The 9,989-nt window shown below is 39.4% G+C and overlaps 1 pseudogene; it reads right to left on the reverse strand.

The window, feature by feature from the left end:
• Nucleotides 1-1,483: 1,483 nt before the first annotated feature.
• Nucleotides 1,484-1,599, reverse strand: LOC118606133 (annotated as a pseudogene).
• Between the last annotated feature and the right edge of the window lie 8,390 nt (nt 1,600-9,989).

Raw genomic sequence — 9,989 nt, forward strand, 5'->3', positions numbered from 1 at the left:
TCCAGAATCCCTGTATCTAATTATAGTCACACCAGCAGCACATAAGGGTTCTTGTTTCCCCACATCTTTGCTAAGACTGCCAACTTTCTAATTTTTACAAATCTGTTGGGTATGAGGCGGTATGTCAGATTGTCCTAACATGCATTTCTCTGTTTAATAGTGACATTGAACTTCTCTTTAACCCTTCTTAGTCATATGGGTTTTCATTTCAATGTTTTGACAAAGATTCTTTGCCTGACCAAACTTTAAAGTTTAGTCAGTTCTCTGAACCTTCTCCTAGGCCCGTCTACATACTTCCTTGTAAAATCCAGTTTTAGCAAGAACTCTGCTAAGTCAGTTTAACCAGAACCCTGACCCTTGATAACTGCTCACCCTAGATATCTGAGTGAGTCCCTCTTCCCCCACCATTCGTTCCCCAGGTGATGTCTCTGCTCGCCCTGGCCTACCTCCAGCAAGAACCCTGTTAGGTCTGTTTGGTCAGACCCACCCTCCTCCCCACACTGCTGATGTTTCCTCTTAGCAATTTTCCATCCACTAACTCACCCTGCTTCTTGGCTATAAATCCCCTTTGCCCACTGTGTTTGGAACTGAGCCTAGTCTCTCTCCTCTACTGCAACATCCCACTGTGGTGGCCCCTGTACTTATCTTGCTGGTCCTGAATAAAGGTTGTCTTACTATCTTTAACAAGTTGTGGATGAAAAAAGGGGGTTTTAGGGAGAGTAACCTCACAGGGTAACCTGATCATAAATTCCTAACTGGGCAGTCATGCCCCAGGCATATAACTTCCTTAGTAAAAGGCTTATTTTTGCCTTAAGTAAGCCCGGTCCATTGTGTCTGTGTATCTAGGTTAACACACCTTTGAAATGTCTCTTTTCAGACCCCTCCTTCTATGTGAAGCACCCTTTCAGACAGCGACACTACCCACCTAACCACTTCAAGAGAGCAAATAATCTTAATTATCCTGCAATCCAATCCCTGCTTTGCTTTTTCCAACCTTCCCATAATCTTCCTTAGATCCCCTCCTTAATTTCAAATGCATAAAAGGAACTGCAAAAGTGTTATCCTCTGGAGCATTTGTAATCTTGCTTCCCTGGCATATGTCATCAGTTTGACTCAAACTCATAAAAATTTTCTATAGGTTGAAGGTTTCTTAAGTGGAAAAAGTGTCATCATATACTTTTTTCTTCAACAGTTTCCATTGGGCACTTTATTTGATTTGCTGGAACTCCTTATATATGCTAGATTATAATTCTTTGTTGGTTTGAAATAACTTCTAAGTATTTTCTTTCAATGTCCTCTGTCTGAATAAATTTGCCTATGATGGCCTTCATTGAACATAAATTTTTACATTTTGGTATGGTCAAATATATCAACATTGTTTTATGGCTTGTGCTTTTTGGGTCTGATTTACAAAGTTCTTCCCTATCTTAAAGTATCAAATATATTCTACATGTTCTTCTATTAGCATTCATTTTATTTTTAATGCCTATAGCACCTGGTCTTCCTAGGTGGTCTCCCATCCAAATACTAACCAGGCCCAACCCTGCTTAGCTTCCAAGATCACACATTGGGCTTGTTCAGGGTGGCATGGCCATAGACCATGGACTGTGGCTCCACTGGACTGTGAACCCAGGACCTTCTGCGTGTAAAGTAGATGTGCTAACTGCTATACTATGAAACCACGTCCTTAGCATTCATTTTATAGCTTCATAGGGGGTCACAAATACTTGAAAATGTGTTATTATTATTATTGGGTACCCCTAACATTGTGTAACACAGTACTGGCCACATAATATAAATTTAACAAATAAAATAATAATTCCATTTCTATCTCTAATTTTGTTTCTCTAGTAGTGAACTGAATGATTGCTCTGGTACAGACTGGTGGCTGAAGAGGCTAGAAAGCCCTTTCTGATATCTGGGTAGCAGTCAACGACATGGTCTCTTATCACCCTGCTGTCACTCTAGTCTAAACCACCATCATCTCATGCTTTGACTCTGCAGTAGCCTCCTTAACCGGTCTCCTTGCTTGTACCTTAGGCTTTTTCTTACCCATTCTCAGCCCCCTTGTCAGAGTGATAGAGCTTAGAATAGTGCTGGCATCTATCAAGTACCTAATAAATGTTAGTTATTACCATCATCATAACAATCATTATTACAGAATTTGGTAGTTAATAAGATAGTTATAAATGAAAATTATGTTAAGTATTTATAATACACATTGTACTAGTTAAAGGCTACCCAGAAAACCTATATTGTTTCAATCCAAGTTTTTATTAATCTTTTGCTCTATTGAGTTTATATTAATAACCCATCTTTGGTCATTCAGCATCTGTCACAGTCTCAAGATTATCATTTAGAACACCTACCCCACTGTACAGATGTAAGTAGCTGGAGATTGACCTCTACAAGTTCTAGGAAGTGTTCTGGATTTTTTTTAATGTGACTTCTGATTTTAGCATATTTTTCAATTATTACTCACCTTCTGTTCATAGGAGTCAAATGTACTGTATCTGTCAAAGTCCAGCCAGAAGACAGAAACTACATAGTAATTTAAACAGGGAAAGTTTAATATAAAGTATATTAACTAAAAATGTCTATATTAACTAAAGTTAATTATTAACTAAAGTACATTAATTAAATATATTAACTAAAATATATTAACTACTAAGGAGTAAAGAGAACTCCTTAAAGAATATAGGAATAGTAGGTATAGCAGCTACCATTTCTAGGGTAGTGTTACACAACTTTTTTTTTTTCATTATTGCTCCCCTAAGGACACTTTTTAGCCTTTCTTTTCCTTATTGCCACCCTTCCATGAAGTTTTAAAACTGCAGACACACTATATATCTGTTTCTGTACTGTGGTCCTTTGGAGGGCCACGAATCGTCATAATTAGTAAGATTATTTCACCCTTACCAAGAACAAGTATTCACCCCCCTCCATCCCCACCCTACAAGGAGAATCCTTGCCCTAGGACTAAGGCTGAACACCCAAGAAAGGAACAAATTTGGAAATGCCCTTTCTCCCCTAAGGCCGAGATTCTGATGTCACTGAAGAGGGTATAGCTGTCACTGATTGCGTGGTAGAGAAGTTCACTGAGGTGCTGCAAGTTGAGACTGGGAAACAAGACATCACCTTCTGGGGTACCTGAGAGACTTGCTGGGCGGTTCAGCTAAGTTGAAATTCCAGCACCCACTGGCTGCCACACACGGCAGGAAAAGGACACCCACATCAGAACGAAGAGAAATACTTTCCTCCTGCAGTGGTCCTCTGGGGCTCTTTACTGACAAAGCATCTTTCCAGCTGCAAAAACAAGGTTTACAGGGTTCAGTTCCATCATCACAAAGCAAAACAGTGAAGGGTGGATTTGGAGCTGAGAAGGAATAAATTGATAACTGGAATAAGTATCAAAAAAATTCTTTTAAATTAAAGGTTCTAATTAAGTTCTGGCTAGTAAGTTTCATGATGCTGAGGTGTTAGCACAATGTGATATATACACATCAAAAGTACCCAGGAATTTGTACAAAAAAAGCAGGGCATATGGTCAGTAAAGCACTATATTAATATTATATGTTGTCGTTTATGTGTGATAGTTATATCTTTGACCCACTATTCATGGATTTTTACTTTGAGCTATTTTCTTAAGAATAAAAGTGAATATCTCATTTGTCTATAGTCTTTCTCCAGATAATTGTTATAGAATATTGACCAGCTGATACCAGTCTTATCTTTTTGATAATAACATTTCTGAGGATAATTCAATGGATGTTTTGATTTACCAATAAATCTGTTGTGAGGTTGGCAAATACATGACTTCACCATGACCTGATTATTCTTGAGTGAATAGATGAAATTGAGTTTCTGAATCACAAAGCTAAGGTCTAAACCTCAGAGCAGCGGAATAAGTCACTGTACCAAGGAAGCCTAGCCTGGCCAGTGAGACTTCCGCCCTCACCATACTGCGCCACCTAAGGGTATGGCTGCTAATCAATGTCTTTTACCTTGTTAAAAATTTGTCCCAGCGCTAACTGCTTATATAAGCATACAGCTGCATATACTATAGATGTCTCAACTCATCTATAGACTTGGGTGTGAAATGGCTTGCTGAAATGGGGCATGTGAATCAAGCTTCACTACTTATAAAGTGAAGAAGTTGGTAAAGATTATGTAATTGGGGTGTTGAATAAGCACAATCCTCTGAGTTAATCAAAATATAACCTTATTTATTTGTTTTTGTCCTTGTTGTTCCTTTACATATATATACAGTCGGGTGTGGGGGCAGAGCAAGGTCATCTTTCTCTCTTTTCTGGGATGAAAATTCTGACAGGCCCTTAAATTTTCTGTCCACTCTGACATCATAGGCAGTCAATTTCAGTTATAAATACAGTCTCGATGCAGAAATTAGATAAGTCTAAGATATTAATCAAAACTCTGATTCGATTAATCAGATTTTAGGACACATCCTTTATTCTTCCTGCCCCAAATGGCTTTGGCCTGAATGGTTGCAGTGAGAAGGTGGAGGGATGTTAGACGGCTCTTCCTCAGCACTTCTTGTCAAGTGAACAGGGGTACCATTATGTTGGCTATCTTCCATTTGCTCCTGAGATCCACTCTCTAACCTATTTTATATTCCTCTCTGCCTAGGAAGGCTGACCTTATTCCTTTTCCCTTTGGCTTCCAGTTGGGTTTGGCCAATGAGGAGCCCTTGCAGAAGACCAGCGGAAAGCAGAAAAGGTAAATGTATTAATACCCTGGGCTTTTTTTTTTTTTTTTTTTCAGAGAGATTGCCTCTGGCTAGTGCGTCAAGTTCTTTGCTGCCCTCAAGGTGGTCTGCTCCAAATAACACACCCTTTCCAGATTCTAATCATCACTCCTTGAGGGCCTATGGGCATCAACCACTCTGCTGCTTCTAACTTCCTAAACTATCCCTTGGGTTTCCATTATACCCCACTAAACTCCTTGTAAATAAACTCTGAAAAAAACTTTCTTCAAATTTTCCTACTTTAAATAAGTGTGTCATCTGTTTCCTGCTTGGATTCTAATTGGAAAAAAATTCATCAAATTCATATCGCGTGGCAACACTTGAAGTTAAAAAAGAAATCGATTTTCTCAAATTAAGTAACTCACATCACAAAGCTAACTCTGAAGTCATTTGTCCCACAACATCATTATCCCAAGTCATTCAACAACTACCATTATACTGTGCTGGGTCCATTCTAGGTTCAGAAAATCTAGAGTTGGTGCTTCTAGTCTACCCTGATGCATCCATCTTTCTCTTTCGGTGCTCTCTTTCTGGTAATCTCTCCCACTGGAATGAACATGGATCTAATTAGTTTCAATATCTTCATGAACTAGTCTAATATATTTCTAGGAATGTATGCACTTTAAAAGAGAACTGCAGTATAAAAAATGAAGTGCTAATGGTAGAAATTTCAGACTCTGTGACACCAGGAATGGAGAGAATGTTTGACCTCATCTATTTCATCCAAGATGAGGCTTAAATTCCCCACATCTTTGTTCTAAAGCATGTCCCCTAGAGCAGAGTTTTAAAGTCCCTGCTTCAGTGTTTGTGCAGCTGTTCAAGACTTTCTAGTGTATTATTATTCAAATTTTTTAGTATATGTCAAGGAGAGTTTAGTTTTCCGTTTTGAAAGTACAAGAGATACCTAAAGATTTTTGAAAATTATTTCATAGTGTGCCTGAAAAAAATCATTGACTCTCTTTTTACATATTACCTCTGATCAGCCCTGTCTCTTCAGCTACACTTAAAATGAAAGAAATCAAGTAAACGACTTACAGCAATCAGGAACCCTAAAATAGCAGGTGATCTGCAGCAGGTTAAGCACATACCAAAACACATGCAATCATTCAAATTTTGTGCCTGGCAAATAAAGCTAACAATTTATATTTTGATCTGAGTTGATTATTTAAAAAAGCTGCTTTTCTGTGGCATAAATATAGATGCTAGTTCTGTCTTGCAGCCAAGTTTCTCATTAGAGAAACATTAGTCTTATGATTCCCTCACACAGAAACCAATAGAATTGGATGGTTTCTTCTAAATGATAAACTAATGAAAAGGTAACCACTAGTGCTTATGGAGTTAAAAAATATTGTCTTCCTCCTTTTTTCCCTCTGATTGAAATTAGTTGGTTTCAGTCACAAATATTTACTGCGTGTTTATTATGTGCCAGACACTGTTACTGCAAGAAAATACAGTGCTGAAGAAGGCAAATCCAGTCCCTGTCCAAGATGGTTGCATTCTAAGCTAGGAGGAGATAGGTAATAAACATGTAAACAAATAATACAATTTCAGAAACTAAGTGATATGAAGAAGAAAAGAAAGGGTAATATGGTAGATGGTACCTGGAGTGTGATGTGGCTACTTGATGACATCCCAAAGGCTGAGAAAGAGGTAGCAGTGTGACAATTTAGGAAAGAAATCTGCTAGCAAAGAAACAGTATGTGCAAAGGACCTGGGGGAGGGGGGCGGTATGCAGCCTGCTGTATTTAAGGGCAAAAAGGTGGGCAATGTAGCTGGAGCAGAGTGAGAGAGAAAGTGTGGAAGGAGATGAGGCTGAAGTTGGAGGCAGAGCCAGCTCAAAGAATGATGATAAGTTACTTGGGGGTTTAAAGCAGGAAGCTGGGAAGTATATGATCTATTTTATAGTTTAAAAAGATAAGTCTAGCTGCTTTGTGGAGAAGGGTTATAGGAGGTCAAACATAGAAATGGGAAGACCAGAAAAAAGATAATGGCAGAAGTCTCATGACAATCACTGGTGGCTTGGCCTAGAGTTTCAGGATTGAGGTCACTGTTGGCTCATATAGTACCCTTGTGAAAATGAGAAAATGTCTCTCCTTTCCTTCAGTGGTCCTGAAGAGCAGATGGATTAAATGTGGAGTGTGAAGGAAAGAGAAGAATACAGAATGGCTCCAGTTTGCACCTGAATAATTACTTAAGTGGATAGTGGTGAAATCAATAGTTCAGTTTTGATCATATTCACTTTGAGGACCATGAAATTTTTGCATGCAGTGGGTGCACCTGTGTTACGTGAAAACTTGGTGACATTTGCCATACTGATGTTGGCTTCCCTTCAGCCTGCATTGGAAACCTTGTGCTGATATAATAATAGAGATAACATTTGTAAGATATTCAACCAAAGAATTTGCATTCCCAGTAAACCTTGTACCTCTGGCTCCCCCACCCATTGAGTCAATGGCACACATTGAGTCATGGGAAGGAAAAAAACAAAAAAAAAATAAACAAAAAACGCTACCAGATATGTAAGTCGTCATTTAGTTTTGAGTTTCAAAATAAGATTTTTAAAAATTCATAGCAAGAAAACAGTTTGAAATCAAATGCTTTTGATTAGCAAAGGCAGACTTTGTTGAAAGAAAAAAAATGTATTTGTATATACCAGTGAGGCAGAGCTTGGATAACTGCCCCTGAACAGATCATAGATAGTGCCAGGAAGAACACAGGATATGATGTCAGAGTCATTTTCCCATGGCTGGAAAGGAAGATAAAAGTTTAAACGGCAGGCAGGAAGTGGGGCGATTCAGAGGGTTTAAGCACAGAGTTGCTCTCTTTGAGAGGTGGGGAAGTCCTAAAGCAGAAGAAGTATGTACCCTGCTTTCCACTTGGAACTAGGCCAAGTACAGAGAAATGGAAATGCTATGGTTTGGCAACAAGAGGCCTTGAGACAGTGCTTCCCAGTTCTTGGGGGCCTGTGTCTGGTATGTAGGAGATCCAGTGGGGGAATGACGAAGGCCGACAAGGTGAATAGGCTGGAATAGGCCTGCCCTTGGGTCAAGAAAGTACATGGTGGGTGGCCTTCACCACTGAAGACTGTGGCAGGGACCATGGCTGGCAGTAGCTGAAATCAATGTAGGCTCAAAGGCTAGAGACCACAATTTCCCCACCAAGGGAGGCCTGGAGGTCGGCAGACTTCCCCTGCACCTTCCTTGTAGTTTCTTCTCTACCTGAGCCACATTTTGGGAAAAGGAAGGGAGAGAGAATTCTGGGATGAGGGAAAACCCTAAAAGACTGAGTGATTTCCCCAGAGAGACTGTTTTAAAAAGTGACAGAGATATCTTTAATCAGAAAGGTATTTTCTACTTACATTAGGGATGGGGGCTTTTTAGAAAGAAGTCATTTTAAAGTTACTATATATATATTTTTTGTATGTCTAAATTTTTTTTAGTGTGTACATTTCAAGGCTGCTACATTAGGAAGGTCTATATCATTACTGAATGAAGAGAACTCAGCTCGATGTATCTCAGCCAGTCTATAATGAAGAGAAGGTGAAGGAGGAAAGGGGAGAGCAAGGGTTGATTCTGTCAGCACTGGTTGCATCCAGAAAGGGTAACTAACTGGGGGACAAAGGAGAGAAAAAGACATTTGTTTTATAAAAGCAATAACTATTCAAAAATTAAAAAGTTTCTAAAATAAAAAAAAAATGTAGATGCACAGAATCTGATATTCAATCCTTGACAATTAACATTAAATATTTTTTCATTTCATCAGTAATCTTTAAGCCACTTCTCTTCAGTGTGCCCTGTGGTTGTTACTTCAATTTGTGCTGAGGTTGGTTTTGTAAGCTGTCTGTTTTGCCTCTCCAGCTAGCCCCCGACCCATCTGTGCTTTGCACCCCAAACACAGTACCGTACAACCCGTAGGTAGGCCATCCATTCTATAGAGGAAAACAATCCACGGATTCAGTCGGCCTTGTCTGTCACCCTGGAATGAGGCATAGAAAAGGACTGATGGAAGTATTTGTCCCCACTCTCGTGAATTCCATCCCCTTGACATCAAGAAACAATGGGGAAGCAGTGGATAGAACTTGGGCACTGGAGTCAAACTCACTAGGACTTACTTACCTCTCCCAGATACTAGTTTTGGATCCTTATGTGCATCTCAAGTTTCTTCTTCTACACACAAGTTAACACAAACCTCATTGGGTTATCCTAGCACAAGGCTAGAAATGTCCTAATTACCCCCAATCCAAGAGAACAGAGTAATTATTGTAAAACCTTGTATCTGGCCAAACTCAGCATACCTATTCTACCTGTTTTCCTTGGTTTCTACCCAAGACATAAGTCCCTCCATTCATCTATCATATCTCTTAATCTCATTTACATCCTTCCCTATATTTTCACTTCCTGGACCCAATCTTCCTCTTCTTCTCTCTTTTATTAATATGTTTTCATTTGCAAGTACCAGGCAATGAAAGTCTAACAGATTTAAACATTAAGGGCATTTACTGACTCAAATAACTGAAAATTCAGCAGTGGCAAGGGCCTTGGTGTTGGTTACAGTCCAGAGTTACCAGGGATTGGGTTTCTCTCTGTCTCTCCACTCTACCACCCGCAGCGTCAGCTTCATTCACGGACTGGCTCCCCTAGAGGTTATAGGCTGGATGTCAGCAGCAAATGGGCCCATATGCTTTCTATTACTTCGAGAAGGAATGAGAGGGAGTGAGTCTATAACCATCATACAAAAATCTTGACCTTCTGTTAATTGCGACAGCATGAACCAATCATGTGCTTAATTCACTCAGCTCCAAATTATTCGCCCTTGAGCCAATCACAGTGCACAGGGAGCTGGCACTACTATGATTAATTTAGACCAGCAGTTCTCAACTGTGAGCAGTAATGACTCCTTAGGAATATTTGGAAATGCTATGACTAGGAAAAGGTGCCATCAGTATTAAGTGGGTGGAATCCAGGAGCTTAGAAAGCTTTGCAATGCACAGGACAGTCTTGTACAATGAAGAATTGGCTTGCCCCAAATGCCAATAGTAACCCTGCCAAGAAATACCGTCTTAGACATCAGGGCACACCTCAAACCTCAAAGCTGGAGGTTCACTTTTCCTTGAAGTACATAAGCCACACTAGGACAAATGGATACCTGAACAAAAATGACTAAATCACTCCTTCCTAATCTTTATTGGTTCTCTTCTATCTTTATTTAAATCTCTCTTGACAAT

The sequence above is a fragment of the Rousettus aegyptiacus genome, unplaced genomic scaffold, assembly GCF_014176215.1.
Source record: "Rousettus aegyptiacus isolate mRouAeg1 unplaced genomic scaffold, mRouAeg1.p scaffold_m13_p_7, whole genome shotgun sequence".
Taxonomy (NCBI): Eukaryota; Metazoa; Chordata; class Mammalia; order Chiroptera; family Pteropodidae; genus Rousettus; species Rousettus aegyptiacus.